General features: G+C 44.7%; 1 long non-coding RNA gene across 1 annotated transcript; it reads right to left on the bottom strand.

Moving 5' to 3' along the window:
* Window positions 1-652: 652 nt before the first annotated feature.
* LOC108397504 (uncharacterized) lies at window positions 653-20647 on the bottom strand. Its single transcript, XR_001853212.3, has 6 exons — window positions 20383-20647; window positions 5390-5443; window positions 4896-5061; window positions 3011-3076; window positions 1588-1818; window positions 653-735 (listed from the first exon to the last, which is right to left on the bottom strand). It is a non-coding gene; the product is annotated as an uncharacterized lncRNA (long non-coding RNA).
* Between the last annotated feature and the right edge of the window lie 1022 nt (window positions 20648-21669).

The following is a 21669-nucleotide window of genomic DNA, read 5'->3' as shown; positions in this document are numbered from 1 at the left end:
TGGTTCAGGGTGGAACTCGTTTTTGCTTTAACCTTGAGTGAAAAATTTTCCAAATTTACTTCCCACCAGGCCACACCCCCTTCTCCCTTGCCCATCGCTGAAGTTCATCAAGCCGCGCCAGGGCGCTGCACGTTCATTTCCACTAGGTTGCTGTCGACCAAAAACCCTTTGGGGGTCTTCTGAGACCAGCCTGAAGCCCATTCTTCTGAAGTTCTTCTGCAGTGGGTATCACCATCTATTTATTGTGGATTTTATTTTTTTGCATCAGCCCAAAGCACTTTGGACTGAATTTTGGTGGATAATAAAATAATGAATATCATTTTGAATTTAAAATGAAGTGTACTACAAGGCCTTAAGATTGATTTTTTTTTTTCTCATTTGGCCCAGGTGAGAAATACTCCATTCTGGAAGTACTCCAAAAGAGGGCTTCCATCTGTGTTGGAGGCAATGACATCATTACAACAGGCCCAACAAAGCCATTACTTGGCATAGTAGCTTTGAATATAAGTTCTAGGATTTTTTTAAAAGGGTGATTTTTAAATGGCTTGACCCTCACACCACAAATGTGTATGTGTCTGTGTAAATTCACACATGGAAGTGAGTTTCCTAACACAGCTGTTCACTTCCTGGTTAAAGGACGGCAGGTACTTACCCAGTCCCTATGACCAGTTTGTTGTGCTGCGGCATGCTGATGACATCTGTCACCCACCTGGGTTTCCGAGTGGTGCACTTATCCTAAAAGGTTGAAGAGTAAAACAAACAAATGCATGTCTTATTAATGATCAGACAGTTTCAGTGGTCTCAAGCCATCCTTGTCCGTAATAAGCATGCTTAGCATTATAGAATTGTCCATAGCTGGCTTTCCCCTTCAAGTATAAAGAACTGGCTACTAGATCTGAAAAGTCAATTCTATTCCCTCTCTCTAGGGAGGGGTTATTTGGCAGCTTAGGGGGTTTAGGATAACTGTAACTTCCAGCATAGAGAATAAATATCCTGAAGACAGAGGTGGGTTCCTGTTCTGTTTCCCCAGTACCCAGCATTGAGCCTGGACTGTGTCAGAGGCTCGACTATGTGTTGCATATATTAACAAAAGAATGGCTTTGAAGATAGAGTATATTCTGGAATGGGTCACAGTTTTATTCCTATCCTAAGTCTGCTTTTTATTCCACTCCTAAGTGCACACAAAAAAATGCTTTTTGTCTTCTGAATTTCTGATTCTGTGCTTCAGTAAATTCTGTGAAGAGAAACCCTAGCATAACTACCTGAACCGAAATAACCATTAACAGGAAAAAATGGAAAATTCCTTTCCATTTGTCAGTCATTAAGACACACGATAAATTACATGATGGACTCATATCTAATTCATCACTCCATCTGATTTCAGCAACAAAACGAAGCCTTATCCTGTCCTACATATAGAGATGGTATTTTATATTATTTGCATTCTATAGGCTAGCAAAATCCAGCATGCATATATCATATTCAAGGACACAATTTCTGTAATCATGCCACTTGAGGAGCAGTTTAAAATAGCAAATAAAATCAAACTGGAGCACTCAGCATCCTTATCAAATGAAAATCACGTACAAAAACCCTCTTTCTTCTTTTCAACTTCAGCTGCAGGGACCAGAAATAAATTGCTCCGTCTTCTCTGGTCATGATGAAGGTGTCGTTGGGCATAGAGAGAATGCGCTTCATGGGACTCCCGTATGGCAGCCCCTGCAGCTCAGCAGGGGGCTGGAAGGAAACCTTGTTCTGTCGGGTCAAGGCTTCCACTTGCTCTGAATACTGTAGCTGCAGGTATGTGCAGAAGCCATCCTGGAGAATAAAGAGAAATTCATTCAACATCTACTGTCTTTCTGGCTTTCAGAAATTCTCTTTATCTTCAGGGCAAGGATGAGTCCTTTCTTGGATGCGACGTATGAACTAGTTCATCAGTATGAACTTGGTTGCCCAAACCTCGGAGCTAATAACTGAGGTGTGGCTGTTCAGCTGGGGCTGGAAGTCTGCTTCCCCACTGCTGGGGTCCTTCCCCTCCTGGTCTCCCTCACTAAGGTGGAGGTGATGTTGAGGAAGATGGGATGGAGTGTGCACATGTTCCATGTGAGGAGGACCTTCATCTCGATTCTGCTGATAACTGTTAGATATGAACTATTGTTCTTTCCATTTTACAAATTGGGAAACTCAAGCTTAGAAAAGTTAATCTGCCTAAGATCAAACAACTACTAAGTGGCTGGCTGGAGACTCAAGCCCCCATTGGTTTGCCTGCGGGTCCCTACCCACCAGGACATACGCCTCATTTAGAGTCTCAGCGGTGTACCAGGGAAAAGAAATCTGGTCAAAGGGGCGGGGAGGGCTGCAGGGCCTGGAAATGTTTCTTTTCTCTCCACTTTCTTCAAAGCCCCACTTCACTAGAGGTGTGCCGTCTCTTCCCTGGAATCTGGACTGTTCCTTTTCAAATCAGATGACAATGAAAACACATGTATTTGATTGGTTGGGGAATTGGCCCAAGGTCTGAAAAGAGGTGTCTTATGCTCAGTTTGTCATTTTAGAACTGAATTCATTCTAGAATAATAGAAGGACACTGACAGACACAATGGCCAGAGGATGTTAAACGCAGGTGTCTCAGCTCCTCATCACTCACTATACAACCCAAATGGGTAATGTTAATAGTAACGATGGTAATAATTGTTGAGAATTTAATCATCAGATGTCAGTTGCTCACTGGGTCTTCATTTTTGCTTTTGGGTAAGGTGGTAGAAATATCCTTCATTCCCTGGTTTTAGAAAACTGTTCTTACTACTTGCCTTAGGTCCTGAAATCCCTAAACCATTCCAAGTATAACGCAACATTACAAGACTTTGAAAACTGCGAACATGCATGTCCCCTCGATTCAACCTCAGGTTGGCAGAGGTGCTGAAGCTACTCCAGAAAGAAACAGGCTCACAAACAAACATTTTATACATTTTCCTTACTACAAATTTGATTCATGAAACATAACCCAACTCACCCACTGGATTCTGCCCACTGCTTCATAGTCTATTTTCATGAACAGTTGTTCTATTTGTTCAATACTCTAGAAAGGAAAAAAAATACATCAGCTCATAGGCTTCACAAGGGTAAACTATTCACTAGATTGTTGGGGGAGGAGAAAGAGAAGGAGGGAAAGATCTTAATTTTTCCAATTTATGAATTTCATGACCAAAAGTGCACAATACTCAAAAATCTTTGGAATGTATGCCCCAAAACATTAATAAGACTGTTAACTGGAGTTCAGCACACTGACACCAAAACTCTTCCCCAGTGGGAGCCTGGATCTCCTAGAACTTCAGTTTTTGAAATAAAGCCCTATTTTGTCAGAACTGTATTCCAGTCATTTCCAGACAAAGGCTGGACAGTGTCAAGGGGCCCCACTTTGAGATAACAGCAAAGCAAGTTCTGAGGACCCGCTGGGATGGTAAGGGCCTCACCTGGATGGAACCTAAGACAAAAATATGTGTAAGTCATGATAATTATCTTCAAGTAAATTTCTTCTGTGTAGCCCTGCTTTATGAGTGTTTTCCTTCATCCCTCAAAGGGCAGTCCAAGGCTCATCTCCTCCCATAGGCCTTCCTGGCCCCCGGTGTGGTTTAGATGTTCACATACACCCATGCTTAATTCTAGTGTGCTTCTGATCTCAAGGGCAGAGACCACATCTTGGCTGACTTTGTGTGCCACAGGGGCTAGCACAAAACCTTAGTAAATACTTACTAAATTTGAATACTGCCCCAGGAAATATTTATTGAATGAATGAACGAGTGAATGAATGAGAGAGTGAAGGAATGAGCAGATGGCTAGGCAGGCAGGCATGCTAAAAATATAGTCTGCTTTGGTTAAAAAGACCTGGGATATAGTAAAAATGCCTACTAATTTATCCATGTAAAACACTCCTGTCTCTTCCAAACAGAAGTTCTTTCTTTAGTAGTACACACATGGAGGGGAGACTTTTCAAAAATAGGTGCAATTTAATGATCATTTCTCACAGCAGTTGAAACTTTGAACACATCTTAACTTTCTCCATAGCCATCAAAACTGAGGGCTCTGCACTCGGAAGCGACAGTTTGGGGACCTCATCAACCTACAGGGTGTCAAGAGCATGTTTTTGTTAAAATCCCAGGGGCAGGATCATTACTTTGAATAATTTTTTATCTACAATGTAAGATGCAATCTTGAAACCTTAGCAAGAAGAGCTTAAGCAGCATCTCCTATTATAATACGTATTTTTACCTTAGGAATATGACCTTACTCATTGCTACGATCTGAATGTTGGCGTCCCTCCCAAATGCATCTGTTGAAATCCTAATGCCTGATGTGAGGGCATTAGGAGGTGGGGACTTTGGAAGGTAATTAGGTCATGAGGGTGGAGCCTTCGTGAATATGATTCGTACCCTTCTACAGGAGACCCTACAGGTCCCTTCTGCCATGGGAGGACACAATCAGAGGTCTGTGACCTGGAGGTGGGCCCTCCTCTGACCCTGGTTTCAAATGTCAAGCCTCTAGAACAGTGAGGAATTTTTGTTGTTAAGCCACCGAGCTTGTGGTGTTTTGTCATAGCAGCTCAAATAGTCTGACATTCATTAAGATTTCATATTCTGAGCTAACAGCTGGGCTAAGCAAGATGTCAGAGAATATTTGAAATACTAAAATCCAGCAGGTCAGGGGTGGGAGATGGGTCCAAAATCTTTGGGAACAACACATAGAGGAATAATCAGCACCTAATAAGAGACTTTTCTCCTTTCAAAAAAAGTCTCTATATATTTTGGTGGTCTAGAATACTCGGTAATTTAAAAATCTTTTCCCATGTAAACTTCAGTAAATTGGATAGGTCTTAGCAGAAATTACAGTTCAGAACTTACAGATAGAACATCAATGTAATTGGTTCATATGGTTCATTTTTAAGTGTGGTTTCCATGGTCCAACATTATAAAATCCATTTACTTTATTCTGTGACCTCATACTCTATTTCATTATGGATTTGAAAGTTTCCATATCCAGCAGCTCTCTTCCTCTCCTTTCATACTCCTAGGAGGGAAAAGGAATAATTAGCTATGAACATGGTTGCATTTTGTTTAGTCTAAGAGCTTAGGATCCAAAGAACTAAACGTCCAATTAGACTTACCTAAACTCTAACACCTCAACTTCCAACACCTTATTCCTTTTGTTCCTTTCTTTGATGCATTCACAATTTGTTTCTAATTCCATTAAGAAGTGACAACTAAAGAACAATTTGTTCTTTATTGCTATTTGGTAAGAATTAAAAGGATTGTACCTTTCGCTGGAAAATCAACCATCAAAGAGAGAATCAAATTACCCAGATGAATATTGGAAAGCTCACCTGGCCAATTCTTACCTGAAAGAGTGCATTTAAGTTTTGTAGCTCTTCCAGGGTCACTTGATGTTCAATCTCATCAAAACAAAAAGAAAATAAATTAAAAGCACATAATGCAAACAGTGATGCCCATGAAATGCAGTTTCTGGAAATGCATGATTTCTCTCTTTCTGTGAGCCAATGAGATAGCTGAGCCTCTGAGCAACACCTAGGATATTCCAGCCCTCGTTTTTCCTGGTCTCTACTCCAGTTAAAGTGATTCCTCGGCCCCAAGTTCTCGGGTAGGGTTGGCTCAACTGGGCTGGGAGGAAGGAAGCGATGGTGACGTAGGAGGAAGAAAGGAGAGGAGAGGTGTTGACTTGGGAGAGAGAAGATCAGGCACTGGGCCGAAACGAGATGAAGGGAGACGGAAAATTCTTTGCCTCATCAGGTCCTGAAGACTCTCTCTTCCCTGTCAGGGTCCTGTGCATTGCAGCTGCCCTCAGCTCTAACCTCCGCTCCCCGCTCCATCTAACCCAGGCTGAAAGAGCAGCAGGCCTTGGGGAAACTGATCTGTGATCTCTCTTTCCAGGGTACATTTTCTGAAGCTCTGGCCAGAGGTTCTGGTACTCTTGGTGTTCAAGAAACTGGTTATCTCTCAGTCACCTGTCCTTAGCTCAATAAACAGATCCCCAGAGGATGCCTCCTTCTCACCTCTAGTCTCTTAGCTACTATCCCAGCAATCTGGCTTTTATAAATGAAAATCCCTAAACTTTTTGCTTAGAATGAATGAATAAACTGTCATCAGTAGGTAGAAACTATGATGTTCTTGCAACTTTTCATAAGGCCTGAGGAGAACAGCAAGGGAGGAAACTGACTATTTCCCTAGTAGGGTCATGTTCTGAAATCTTTGTGACTAGCCTCCAAGCTTCCTTTACCATAAAACTCAGACTGACTCCAAAGCCTGTGGGAGATCCACCATTTTATTAAATTGAAGCACCTTTCAAATTCTGTCTCGAATGATCCAAAATTACCTTTCAGTGTGTTTTCATTGAAGAATGAAATTAGAAACCTAACTCTAGAATGGGAAGACACTCCCCCTGAAGTTTCTACTTAAAATCGCTCTGTAGGGCTCTTCTGGCAAAATAAAGGGTAATATTAAAAAGCTGACTCAGGTAAAGATCGCTTGTATTCAAGTACATGTGAAAGATGGTTCCATCACACTGAGGAGCCATTTCTCTTACCCAACAAAAGATATTACTCTTGAATAAAGTCAGAGTTTTCTTGGTTCAACCTTCTCTAGACCCAAAAAGTTCAGATGAGAGAGTTTGCTGAGCTCACACACATGAGAAAAACATGTACCTGAATCTGAGGCCTAATGCCTCTAAGAGCACGTGACCTCTTTTCCTGCGCCCTAGTTGTGAATTCCAGGGAGTGAAACAATATTTAAGGATTTGAATATTATTTCTCTTAAGATTGGAAAAGTATAGGGAAGACATACTCTTATTTCAAATTTTAACACTGTATTTTTCCAAGCCTTTACAATTCTAAATATGCAGTATAAATACTTTATGAGTGTGTATGTTATATAAGACATAGTCCTAAACTAAGTGACTACTCCAAATTTGTACAAAGCAATCAAGCATACTGCATATACGTTATCCTTACTGTAAACAATCTTTCTACCCCGTCGCCCAAATATGTTTCCCTAAGTTTCAAAGTTTCCTGAAGTTCTATAATTATTTGTGAATAATCATAAAACACTTATAATAATTTTAGTATTTATTTGTAAATAATAATAATTTAATATTTTAAATAATCATAAAAATTTGAAATTTTAAATTTGCAAACAAACTCTACCTACCTTATAATGTGAACCTGGCCTTTCACCTTTCCTCCTATTACTAGAGAAGAATGAGCAAAAAAAAATTGCCCGACCCCCCAGGAGGGGGCTCCCCAATCCAGAGAGAGACTAACTCATCTTCTCAATAAATTGACTAGAAATGCTGCTGAGTCAAGTGAAAGCCACTATTAATAACAGTAATGAAGGGCATGAAATCTGTAGCCTGTGTGGTTATATAATTTATAAAGGGCTTTCTAGTAATTTTCACTTGAGCATAACATGTAACCCAAAGCTTCACTTTCTTTCTTTACAACTGCTCCCCAAAGCCATCCCTCCATCGCCAATAAACACCCTTCCCACCTGGTTCCTACTTACACTCATAACATGTCTGCAGCCTTGCAAACCATCCAGGATTCACTCTTTGTCATCCTGGTCATTGTATTCCATCCTGGCTGCAAATACATGTGCTTGCTGCCCCCCTTCTCCCCCCATGTCCACAAAAATAAGGAAATGGAAGAAAGGTAACTACAGAAGCCTTCTCAGGCTTGCAGTGAGAAACTCTGTTAACTAAATTTCCATCGCACTTAAGAAAACAGTTCTTAAATCTCACAGACCTCATCAAATTTTCATATGTCACAACGGAAAGTGAAAATCCAATGATCATTAGCCAATTTCCTTTGAAAAGGCAGCAATATAAATACGTTTTGGAGAAACACAGCTACAAAACAGAGCCATTATTGTGCTTTTCCTTGAAAATATAAATCAGGCCTTCACATAATTGCATGTTTTTAAGGCAAATTTGGAACACAAAGCAGAGAAAACATATGTCCCTTCTGGGTACTCCTGTGCTTGGCAAGCCTCGAAATTCCTAACTGCCGTCGACAGCAAGTCACATTGTATCACTAAAAAGCTTGAATGACTTGTTTTTCCTACAAATAAAAACAGAGAGAAAAGCCTGACTATTTTATTCCCAAACTATCATAGCTATAATGACAACCATAAATAATTCAATCCACAACTGTGGAGTCAAATTTTAAAGATACTACTGCCCATCAATGAGTTTTGCTTTACTGAAATGCAATTTCCTAGAAAACTACCTGGATAATTCTCTAATATTCTCTATTCGAGGGGGTTCATGGGGCTATGATTCTGCTTGTCCTTACACTGTAGTCTCCCCAAAGCAAGTGGTTTTTATGATCAGAGTGGTTTTCCCATAAGAGTTCTTTTGCCTGCTGGTAGCTCATTTGCATTGCAAATGAGCTCTCCTATTGTTAAAACCCAGTATCTCGTTGCTTCTCGCTGCAAGAGTCTTCTCAGTCGGGATGGTTTAGGGATAATTTCACATCTACGACAAGGGAATTGACTAATTAATCGAATAAAGTATCCTTTTGGAAATCTGTTCCTTGAACGGCTGTTTCTATAGCTTCAGAAAACAGACAGATAGGATCCTGTGGTCCTTCAGAGTCAGAAAGATAAAGTAACTCAAAAAGGTTTAGGGAGTTCTCAGGGCTAGAATTTAGGGGATCACATGGCAGATGGTCTTAATGAAGAGGAAAAGGGGAGGCTAGGGGGAGTTCTCCAATGACACTAGTTGGTGGAAGCAGTTGAGTGAAAAAAGATTATCTCACAACCAAGGGAAGGAAAAGAACAAAGTCCGGGGTGATTCTGCTGGGAACTTTCAAAATCCAGTAAGCCACGGCTTTAAACATGATTGCCTTTTTAGCCATGTTAGGAGAAGGAAGATCAAAAAAGTGGCTTCCGTTTAAGGATAATTAATGCAGCCTTAGGCAAAGCTGTCACTAACATATAACCTTCACTGAGCTTATAGTGAGCCAGCCACTGGGCTACCTACAGGGTTCCAGTAATCTCTATAATAATTTTTTAAGGGGGGTGGTACTGACTTGATCCCCATCTTGTAGGTCAGGAAGCTGCATTACAGAGAAGTCAAGGAACTTGCCCAGTGTCCCATAACTAACTGCTGGAACCAGGATCCCAACACAGGCAATCTGTCCTCTGCCCCTCCAGGCCACTCACCAGGTAGCCTCTCTGCCTGAGGTCTGGGCTGGCTTCAGAGCCTCCTGACCTATAAAATCAGGATAAAATAGTGCCACGGCACTAGAGGGAAGCGTTAGAACATAAGCAACGTTTCTGTCCATGAGCAAAGCAACTGGGAGAGAGGCAGAGAAGGACTGAGCTGGAAGGGATCCTCAAACACAGTCACCCCCCTTCCTTTTCAGTGGGGAAACGGAGGACCAGAGAAGGTACATGACTTGCCTAAGGATGCATTACTGGTTAGCATCAAGACTAAAGCCTGGTTTCTTTCTACAATAGAAATGGGACCACCATGTCTTCCTGTTTCTGGAACAAGTTGATTGAAACTTCCCTTCTGAACCGAGAAGAGGGCTGGAAGGACGAAGACGTTCCTCCCTCCTGTCCAAGGACAGGGCCCTCCGGTAGCTCCTCTCATACCCTCCCTCCTAGCTGTTCTTGACCCCGGGAGATGCCAGGTCTCTACACTCACATCCCGTATCCCCTTTCTAGCCTGTCTCCTGGCTTACCACCTGTACCTTTTCTACCTATTAGTCTACAAGGCAAAAAATGCTCTCCCCATACCCTCTGGAGTTCTAGGCACAAGGTTGGCCAATCCCGAGGACAGGCTCAATCAAAGCAAATCTGGCCTTACTGTTCAGTGTTGCGGTCAGCATTAACAACAGCCCACACTCTTGCCAGGTAGCTCAGGGTGCCTTCCTGTCTGGTCTCTGGGTTTGGCTGGGTGATTTGCTTTGGTCAATGGAAAATTAGAAACATGACACAAACAGAAGCTTAAAAAGGATGTGCACAATTAGAACATCCTCTCACTCATGCCATCAGCAAGAGAAAAGCCTAGGCTAGTCCACTAGAAGAGAAGGGACACTCCGAGTAAGACAGGCTGCAGAGTCGTCCCAGCCACTGAGATCTGAGATCAGTTGATAGCCTACTGGTTTCCAGAGGTGTGAGCCAGCCAGCCCCCATCAACATGCTTTCCAGCTGACTTCTCAGGCCGGTGAGCAACTAGCCCTTTGTGTTGGATCACTGAGTTCATGTGGTTGTTTTTTATGTGGCATGACTGTAGCAATAGATACTGATCCACTACTTATTAACTTATTATTGGTTGGGATTCTACCACAGACACACAGCCTGAAATATCTCCTCCCAATATTATGTACTGTAAATCATGAGTTTCAAACTTTCTTTCATATCATAATCCTTGGTAAGGCTTTGTTAAACATACATACACATGCATGCTATAAATTATATACATGTATGTATATGCATATATAGTTTATGTGTGTATATGTGAATATATATATGTATATATGTATGTAATTTATATATGTGTGCATATATGTGTATGTATTTATTATATATGTAATTGCATATATATATATATGACAAATTCTTACTGAGGACTGTGATATAAAAGAAAGTTTTAAAGTTATGATTTTGGGAAACACTATCTTTAATATGTGCAAAGTACTCTATTTTTCATTCTATTCTATTCTGTTATATTGTTTCCTTTTTTTCCTCCCCTTCTGTTGTGTTTATTACCCATTAAACTGACTTCATGGCCCATTGGCAAGCCAGGACCTGCAGTCTGAAAATCAAAGCATGCTGTGGCACAAGACCTTCTCATGTTAGCAAATGGGTCCTGTTCATTTTTGTGCTCCTGGTACCCTTCTTGGTAATGGGCACGAATAGGCAGGCACTCAACAAATGTTTGTTGAATTCACCTGACTTGAGAGACGCTTATAGCTGTAACATTCCTTGGTTCTCATCCTTAATCCCTGCCTCCTGGATCTTACCTTATCTCCCACGACTTCAGGGACATGAAAATTACTCTTCTGGAACTTAAAACTCCCAGATCCATTTCTTATCTCAATGGAGACCTTTTATGAGTCACTATTCACAGCTCTATCAAATTAGAAAGTCTTTTCCAACACCGCCCACCCTGATGCCCTGTCTGCTGCCCATCTCTGTGACAGATCAGCCTGCAGAGACGAGGATCCCACGTGGTCTGGGTGGATGCCCCACGTGGCCTTGGGAAGATGAAGGGCAGGTACCATACCGTGTTCATCATGTGTTCTTGTGTCAAGCATGGTGTCTGGCATACAACAGGTGCTCAAAAAATACCTGTTCAGTTGAACTTAAGTTACTTCATCTCTCTGGGTCTCAATTTCCTTATCTCTAAGATAAGGAAATTCAACCAGTTTCTTTCCAGCTTTAAAAGTCTGATTCTAAGTAGTGCCAAACCAATCTGAGTGTGTGCGCAGGTGGAATAAGCTGCTACCTACATATTGTGCTTTGACCATAGCAGAAAGGGCCCACTGCCCTGGGAGACCCTCTACTCACTCACTAACATGAGTCCAGCTAGAGCATCTCCTTTGCATCAAGGCATTCAGCCTTGGTGAAGTACAAAAACTTCTGCAAAGGTCAATTTAAGCTGTTATCCGTCTTTTATACCCTAGTAAGAAAGAAAGTTCGAGATCTTTGCCTGAGAACAAGCCTTGGTGGAGGAGTATCATACGAAGAAGCTGACCTAGGGTGGTACAGGAACAGGGTTGGAGCCCCTAAGATGGAATAAGTCTGGAGACAGTAATGATAAACTGCAACTAGTTCACAATGCGCTGGCCCTCACGCCTACTGTCTTCCCTGGGCTCTTTGCCACTGGCTGTCAGCAAAAAAGTTAGTAGGAGAGCTGAACACATCTTCATTTCCTATATCCCAAGTCTGTATTCTACGCTGTGAGCACCTCTGGCTCCTAGTTCCTAACACAAATTAAAAATAGCTTCTTTGTGCCTTTTTTCCCACAGCTAATTTAAATATGTGTCATTTAGGCCATCCCTTTTGCTTTGAAGTGACATTATCCAGCATCTTCCTGCATGGCCTTGATGCTGCACCATCCCCCACACACTTCATGCCTGGAGCTTCAGATCCTGTCACTATTCTGAGATGACAAAGAGGAGCCGCAGGCCTCCGAGGCACCCTGCCGGACGGAGCCCAGTCACAGGCAATGCTGCTTGGGTAGGTGCAGTCTCCAAACCTGTTAACTGGTTAACCCAATCAGGTAAGGATCAGAACTGTGACAAGCTGCAGCCAGCTAACAGCTCGCCCTCGAGCACGGACGTCCCACACAGCCCTGACGCCCTGACAACGACTAACACTTCCTCAGTCACTCATGGAGGGCCATCGCAACAGTGGGAGAAGGGCCTGCATGGCTGAACTCTGTCCTCTCTGGCTGACAAGGGGACTAGAAAGAGATTGTTTATGAAGTTCCACAGTGGCTAAGAGTCCCATCACACAGGGGCAGCTGGTCTCAAGAGTTTTCTAACTGTAGCCCATTTCCCATCATAATTCAATGCACACTTAGAAACAAAAGCTTCACAACGCACCCCTTGTAAGTTTTCTGGAAGACGCGTGCTGATATTAACTATTGTCTTCATGATTTTAGATGCCAGTCACATCCCAGAAAATCTATCTCCTGACCCAATAGTTGATCTACCTGCCCTGAGGAAAGCCCCTTTTGGTATACCAGTGGCATAGGTCACAATGACAAAAAAAACAAAATCCAATTCTTTACTCCTCGTGACCCATTTCCAACCTCGCTGCCCGGCATTCATCCCATTGCAGTGTGTTCTTATCACTTGTGTGTCTGGGCTTATACTGTGTCCTTCATGGGACACGCATGGCCTTACGTTAGGCAACCTGGGGAAAACTAGCTATCCTGGAAGGCCCATCTCATATGTCACTTTCTCCATGAAGCCTTCCTTGTCCCCAAGCCGGAAGTAATTTCCCCCTCTCTGCTCCTTGTTAAAATCACATGCCTTTTGTATACAAATCTTCCTCTCTTACTGAGCTCCTGCTTCCTAAAATTGAGCCATGAGTCTCTATCATCTGCACAGATTTTTGTCATTTCTCTTATTTACATAGTGTTTTTCTTTAAATAGATGTGCTTCATTTATAGGCTGCCTTCTTTAGTCTTGTTCTGCACAACCGCAACCAAGAAATCAAGGTTTGATGTGCTTGTTAGATTTCTAGATAACATAAATATATACTATTATTAAAATTTATTTATAAAAGCTCATCCTGGTACCATCTAGAACACTTCCTTTGAGGAAAGTGTTATGTGATATAGTCTTGAAGGGCTATAGAGAAATAGTATTTCTCTAGGGCTCAGTACATCATTTCTCCATGAATGTTTGGTGAATTGAAATCAGATGAAATAGATTAATTGGAATTTATTCAGACCCTTAACATGTTAGAGTGAATCTAGATTTATCCAAAGAGGCAATTGTGACCTTGAAAAGCAAAATAATGGTGCTGGGAAGGAGTTGGACATAAGACAGGAAAATGTTGATGGACCTGGTGAGGAAAGAGAGGAAGGAAAGGGGGGAAGCTGGCCGCAGTGGCTGGAGCAGGTGCCTGGGAGGGATGCGCACGCGGTGGGGGTTAGGAGGCAGCAAACGGGGGAGTGCGACCCCACGTGGGGAGGGAAGCGCAGCACACCTGGGACGGAGCCTGGCTTTAAATGGGGTCGGTGGTCGCGGACTCTGGGGGTTCCCAGCCCGGTGCCAGAGCTCGGCCGGAGAGAGACCGCACAGCCCGTGACGGTGTGGCCCTGCCTGCTGACCCCTTACCTCTTCCGCCCGCAGGTGCCGAGCGAGGTCCGCGCGGTGGGGCGGGGTCCTCCCCTGGGCCAGGTCCTCCATTCCGACGGAGTGGGGGCGCCTCCGCTGCCCGGTGAGGCAGGCCCTCAGCAGCCAGGACGGGGGCTCGGCTCTCGGCAGGCCCTGCTCCCCTGACGGCCGAGGCCCGGCCCAGCAAGTCTGAGCTCGAAGCTCCGGCTGCCCCAGGATGGCCGCTGCGTTCAGGATGCTGCCCGGATCCCATCCCGAGACACAGTCCCGTTAGGGGTCTTGGTAAGGGGTCTGGGTCCCACTCCGCCCCCGTTGTCTAAGTCCCCACTTGCGGATTCCCTTTTAAGCAGCCACCTTCTCAGAAGTGGCACCAAAAGTAAGAAAGGACTCTGGGGCATGAAAGGACCTTCGGGATTGTGGAGGCAGCATCTCTGCTTTAAATGACCAGAATGGAAGACATCGAGCTGAGCCCCTCCCACTCCGCTTTACGGGAATAAAGAAGGGAGACAGCTAGAGCTCCAGAACTACCAGTTTCTTAAATACTTTCAGTTCAGAGCAGGCAATATAACAAGTAAGCAGTTAACTAATAAGTCATAATCTATGGAAATTGAGGATTGTAATTAAAATCTACAGCAAAGTGAATCTGTCCGTTTTTATTGTAGTGCACGGTAATTAGATATAAATGAGAAGTTGCTTAAGCAATAATCCTAATTACTATTCATTTTACAACAATGTTAGGGGGGCTGCTCAGAAAAATCCCCAAAGGTGGTGAAATCGCTGACTTTTTCCATGTAAGTGTTTCCACCTTAAGGAAACAGAGGCAAAAATAGATTTTAGACTTTTTTCTTAAGAACTGTGCCTTTTATATTGTTCTCAGAAGGAGTAATAGTTCCTTGCTTAAACTTCCTTGGTTTAAAGATCTTCCCGGATCTTTCTGAAATACAGGGATTTAGGGGGAACTCATCTCTCTGGTCCTTCAATAAAGCAAAAGACATTTGTAATCTCATCTCATCTCACTGGACCCATTTTGTGGGTTCTGGGAAAAGGGACAAAGAGGTAGACCAGGTATCCCCCTGGAGGCTCAGCGGTAGCTCCAGAGCAGGCCGTGGGTCCTCAGCAAGGCTAAGGATTAGTGGGTAAGGGGCCCCTTTCAGAACCTCCTGGGTGTTGCTTGGATGCGGCTTGTAGGACCTGAGTCTACAGAGCCTGTGAAGCCCTTTGAAGGGTCTCTTACTCTTGGAGCCCTGAAATTTTATTTCATGTGACCCTCTAATAATGGCAGGCCCTACTGGACAAACAGCCAAACAGGCTTTTCTGGGGTATGGTGGAGGGAGGGGAGGGAAGCTAAGGGAAAGAGTCGGTTAGGGAATCTCTAGGTTCCATTTAGGACCTCAACACTATTGTTTCCCACTTATCCAGCTCAGCAGACCCTGTCTCCTCAAATCTGCAGCTGGTCTAGGGAGGGTGGTTCACTCCTGAGTCAGACAGACTCCATGTTCTGGAAGCAGTGACTCTTTAGAATGGGGTGGGCATGGTGGCGCAGCATCACTGCAAGTCTTGGTTCCCTTCTTCATTCCTTCTCTGACTCTGATCAGCATTTATTAAGTCCATGACCTGCACCAGACATTGTGCTAGATGTTGGGATGAAGAAAACACAGCAGAGGACAGAAGGGAGCCAGTAATGTTAACGCTGCAATGCTGCCATGTCAGAGGCTATCCGCTGGGGCCCTACAACAACACAGAGCGGAAGCACTCAACTCTGGCTGCAGAGGTCAGGGTGGGGAGGTGCTTCCCAAAGGAGAAACCCTTGGAAAGATAAGCATTAATTTTCCAGGTGGACTAGGGAGGCAGTGCCTTCCAGGAAAAGGCAGGCAAGTGAAACACTGCGGAGGCAAGAATGAGCTTGTAGTCAAGGAGCTGCAAGTAGTGAAGCATGGGGGAGTTTCGGTGCCAGCCGGGCAGACGAAAGATAGAGGCTAAAAATTAGTGGGGAGCAGATTCTGAAGGAATGTGTACGTCATGCTAAGGAGATTTCATCCTTTAACAAATGAAGAGCTACTTCTGCTGGCCGTCATAGAGAGACTGTTCTCTCTGCAGAGACTGTTGGCCACAGTCCAGAGGAGGATGGCAGAGGGTCTGAACCAGGGCCGTGGAGGGAATGGAGCTTCCCGTGGGTGGATGCAGTGACAGGCATCCATGACTCCACAGGCTGCAGGGCTGTGGGTGGCACAAATGGGGAGGGAAAACATGGGGAAAGGAAGAGGATGTGCCATCTCAGATCACACTGAATGGAAGCACCTGTTGAGATACCCTGAAGTGCATGTGCACAGGGAGATGGTCACAGCTAATCATTCAGAGGAGATTAAGTGCACATGTTAAAAAAAAGGATCGGGGCAGATACTGGGAAATACGAAGCCAGAGGATTTAAGAGCAAGGGAGATGAGATCAAGGGGTAAACTCTGGTGCTCAGACATCAGAGCACAGACATTGGCGATCACGCTCTCACCCCCTTGTGAATGGGACTAGTGTCCTTATAAAAAGATACGCAAGAGAGATGACCTCTCTGCAATGTGAGGATGCAAGGAGAAGCTGACTGTCTAGAGACCAGGAAGAGAGCCCTTAGGATGATCTACACTCTGCCCACCATGCCAGTGCCCAGCGCTAGGGCTGCCAGCCTCCAGAATTATAAAAAATAAATATTTGTTGTTCCAGCCACAGCCTATGGTGTTCTGTTGCAGCAGCCCAGGCTGAGTAAGACTCCTTTGACAGTGAATATAGGTTTGCACCGACATATTGAAATGGAAACATCAGGGGTCATTCCTGTGTGCCCTCCCGGCCTCCAGCCCTTCTAAGGGGACCTGCCTCCCCAACGTGGCTCTCAGTGTTTGCATTTGCCCAAATTACCTTCTCCCTCCCTTTCATGCCTTCCTATTTCTTGCTCTTGTTTCCCAACCAACATACATCAGCTCCCAACATCTCATCGGGCTGTCTTTGGAGAAGACCCACCGGCCCACTTCTCTAGTTCACCAGTCAGCCTGCCCCCTCACCTCTGCCCTTTGTTGCTCTGACGCCAGCAGCTGTGGGTAGAGTTTCCTGCCACCTGCTCTAGTCCACGGAGCTCCTTCAGTGCCTCTCCGTCCTCCCACCCCCAGCCCGCTAAAGGCAGGCAGAAGGGATAGTGGAGAAGCCCTGCGAAGACAGGAGTTTAAAAAAGCTGAGCAGTTCAGACAAGAACTAATCTAAGCCAACAGAGGGGGGCATTTGTGTGGCGGCCAGATCAGAGCCAACATTAGCATCCTTGGTTCCCTTGGATTCTGTCTGCAGAATGTGCTTCCCAGGCTGGGAGAGACAGCAGCCTGTTCCAGATCACGAGCTGGCATGTCCCGGTTGCGCATGGCAACCCAGCTGTGCTGGAGTGTTAGCATGTGTAAATGTGTGTGGGCTTAAATTACATTATTGATTCTGTCTGGAAGACGATAGTCTGATTTGTATATAGCTCTGAATAAATTACTCATTTTCCTTTACAGCCATCAGGGTAAGAGTCTCTCTTTCTCTTTCTCCTCTTTTTAAAACAATTTTTAGAGACACAGCAAATTGTGTCAAGCAGATGTGAAATGAAATGTATCCCGTAACAACCGTACCAGAGGAATCCACACCCAGGGCACCAGCCTGGAAAGTAGTGTCTGGCGTTACTGAACAGATAACGAATGGGATGGATTTGGAAGGGATGGAACCTATAGTGGGTATTCTATTCCAAAGGACCCACAAGGTGCAGTTTGAAATTCAGTGAGAAGCAGCCAGGAGCAGAGGGAGATGCAGCCCCATCCTGGGCTTGAGCAGTTCTAGCTGAAGCCAGGCTTCCTGTTCCGTTTTCTCGAAGAAGAACAACCTCAGCACCACCCAGCCCAGATGAGCCACTTCGGCCAAGCTGTAGCTGCAGGGAAATAAATGCTCACTGCCGTATGCTACCGAGTTTGTGGGGGCTTGTTGTGCAGCAGTAGCTGATGGATGCAATCCTCTATCTTTCCAACAACGTGGCTATCGGCCTCACTGATGATGGAAAAGGCGAGAAGAGGATCCCTCAGCTCTCTGTTTCTGCAGTCACTGCTCACAAGCCTTATCGAGAGAAAATGCGTTGCATGTATCATAACTTCAGTTCGCATTGGGCCCTCCTGTGCACTGCGCCATCAAGCGTGGCGTTGCCACCAGAAGCAACAGGGAGGCCAATTCCTCTGAGAGAGGCTCTAAGTAAATTGTAGGATTCCATCTCCACCACTTCTTCAGTGTTCATGGAAGTCCTGTTAGCAGATCGGTGAGATTATGTTTGAATTGGGGAGCGGTGTTACAACTCTCAGAAAGCATAGTAAATATTTCCTTCCGTTCATGCCAGAATGAACACTGTTTCAGAATGCCAGAGGTTATCACCCTCCAGCTCTTTCTAACCGCTATGTCTCCACTCTCCAGTCAAGGTATATACCGTACCAGCACATTCAATCAATTTCAACAGTATTTATTGAGCACCTGCTATGCGCTGGACCCTCAGAACATGCTAGATGTCATGTTGAAGGAAAGAAAAGATGGTTATGACGATGTTAGACTGGCTCTGAGGCATCTGTTCTGAAAGTCTGCGCAGCTGAGTGGGAGAAAACCCCAGGATAAAGTTCTGTTTGGGGCATACATGTTCGAGATGCTTCTGAGACACGCTGTCACAGGGGCAGTAAGGGGTGCAAATACAGAGCTCAGAGGAGAGGTCTGGGCTGAAAACACCAATCCAGACAGGTGCCAGCATGTAAATGGCATTTAAAGCCACAGGACTGGATGAGATTTCCCAGGCAAACCGTCCACGAAGAGGAGAGGACACTGGAGGGGAGCTGAGGAATCCCAACATTTTGAGGACAGGCAGAGGAAGAGGGGGAAGCAAGAAGACTACAAAGGAGCAGCTCAGAAAATAGGAGGGAAGCCAGCGAGTGCAGTGGAAAACGTGGTGCTTGCCCACGCATTCCTGCCCAGCAGCCATCTCTCCGCGCCCTTCCCTCGCAGGCAGGAGTCTGCTTGTGCATGGGGGCTGGGGTTGGGGTTGGGGTTGTGCCCTTCATGAGAGGCGGGGCTTCTCTCTGGTCTCAGGGGATGAATAATGGGATCTAAGAGAACAGAGATAAACCACTGTCCTTGGTGGTACCAGTCCAGTCATAAGTAAGTTACACAGCTTTGGCCAATCATACGTGAGAGGAAGTCCACTGGGTGGTTTGGAGAAGGAGAAAACTGAATTCCTTTCCTGCCTCTGGAGGGCGATGCTGCAACTATCTTGCAGTCAGGACACATGAGACCAAAACCCCAAACAATGATGATGGAAAGAATATTTGTGTCAATTACACCTCTCAGTCATTGAATTAAATATCTTTGGAGCACCCCCTATGTTATAAGGTAATCAGTTTTCTGAATGTGTAGGCATTGCGCGTCTTTTGTGACCTGCAGCCCCAAGCATCCTACCCGATATCTGTGGGCAGCGAGGGGACTCACACCCACTGGCAACATGATTACACCAAGGCCTCGAAGGTGAGGCTTGGTTCAAAACTTGAAGGTTTCCTTGACCTTATTGGGGGGTGGGGGAGCGGAATAGCAATCATGCAATCTTTTCAGTGTATTGTTTGTCGATCTTAATAGTAACTTAATATTGTTGATAGTTTGTATCTTTGAACAGTCAACACAAAAATTCTTCTACCAAGCTAAAAGGATGTTTTATCTTAGCTATCTCAGAAGGAATGGATCACTTTTAACTATGACGTTTCAACCACCCTTGGCCAGGAAGAAGGATGCGTTGAAAGACTGAGATAGTAGTATTCTAGGGCTATTTTCCTGCTAACATGGAAAAGAAATGATTCATGAGAAGCCAACGTGAGAACAGTAAGTAGATACCCTTGGTTAGGACCAGGAAAGCCGATAGAAACTTAAATATAAATTTAAAAAACTTAAATATAAATCAGACTCCAAACTGATGATGCTTAGCACCTTAATTAATCAGATTTTGAATTAATGACTGTAGTGTCTCCATCTTCAAATGGTTTGGGACGTCCTTACAGCTTTTCAGTAGTGTTCTTTTTATTCAATTAATGCTTCTGAAAGAGCTTTAATTTTACGTTAATCAAAAGCCCTCATGATTTGCTCAGGATTTACTCAAATTCAAGGTGTTTTCTTTCCTTAAGCACAGTTATCAAAGCAGAGGCTCTGATTACAGGGACAAGATTGCATAGCAACGGCCGGCTAAGCTCACTGAGCGGAGCTGTCCGCTGACGTCTGTGCCAGGCTGAGGGGGAGTCGGGGCAGGTTCGGCGAATGGGACAAACTTCCCTTCACCTTCCTCCTGAGGAGCAAAACCTGCTTCCTTGACAACGTAAACAGTTCCCTTATCATACCCATTTTTATAGCAAACAGCTCCCTGCCTGAACCCCAAGAAGAATTCTAGAAAATTCTATGACATTCAAAAAAAAAGGCAAGAAATGACCTTGGCTTTTTCTTACCTGTTAACCTGAGATATTTCTAACCTTCCCAAAGCAGAGCTTGGTCTTCTTCCTCTCCAGTTCATGGTAACAGACAGCAAAACCTGCCAGGGACCCCTCTATTGATCAGAATTATGTCCCCTGAATGGCTAGTGATCGGAGATGCCTGGTGAAGAACGTCTTGCTGGGCGCAGCCACGCGGGTGAGCTCTGCTCTGGTGCTGGCTGCTTGCTCCTTGTGGTGCCAGAGTTTGTAACTGCAGCACCAGGTGAGGTTCCTCCTCTCCCCGCTCCTCCCAGGCACGTGAATCCCATCACAAGGGCAGGTAACTGATGCTAACATGACGTCGGGAGGTGGAGCAGGCAGGAAATGCCCGGGGGTGGACAAACAGGAAGACAGCTCTGGTATTAAAAGCACTCTTTTATCACCTTTCCCTGCCAGGGTGCGATCGACAATTATTGTATCGGGGGGCTCCTCACGGTCCAAAACTGAACCCTTGATTACTCAATCCTACTCTTTCTCCACCTTCCCTGTCTCAGATGGCAGCTCCATTTTTCCAACCACATAGGGACTTGGGGTTACCTCCTGCCCCCCTTTCTTGCCCAAACACATGCTCAGTCCACCAACAAATCCTGTCGGTTCTACCTTTGAAGTATCTCTGGCATCAAACGGCCCCTCACTTTCTCCACTGACACCTGTGTCTCCCACCTGGACTTTGGCAATAGCCTCCTGATTGGTCCCCCCGTTTAAATTTCTGCCCCACTGCAACAGAATCTATGTAGAGAGTAACCTTTTAAAAAGAGAATTTAGAGAATATCAGTCCTCTACTCAAAACCTTGCCATGCTTCCCATTCAAAGTAAAATCCACAGCTGCAGAGGCTTCTGGGATCTGTCCACCTGTCTGACCTCATCTCCTGCCATTCCTCATTTTTCCGGGACCATTTTGGCCTCTTAGAACGTGCTGGGCTTTTCACCATTGCTCTCTTTCTGGAAGGCCCAGCCTCCAGATATCCATAAGTTTCTCCTCCCCGTCCCTCACTGTTGACCAGGAATGGGCCATCTTATAGAGCCGTCACTAACCCCCACCTAAAACAGCCACACTCCCTCCCTCTCTATCCTTTGCCTGCTTTATATTTTGTGAACTGTTATAAAATTACATTCAGAAATCATATTCAATTCTTGGCCACACACCCTGCTTTCGGCTTAGGTTCAGAAAGGTTAGCTGGGTGTGTTGGTTATACGGTTGACTCTTGAACAACACAGGTTTGAACTGCATGTGTCCACCTGTAATTTCAATAAATACATTAG

The sequence above is a fragment of the Manis javanica genome, chromosome 1 (genome assembly GCF_040802235.1).
Source record: "Manis javanica isolate MJ-LG chromosome 1, MJ_LKY, whole genome shotgun sequence".
Taxonomy (NCBI): Eukaryota; Metazoa; Chordata; class Mammalia; order Pholidota; family Manidae; genus Manis; species Manis javanica.
This window is presented reverse-complemented; position numbering and strand designations above follow the sequence as displayed.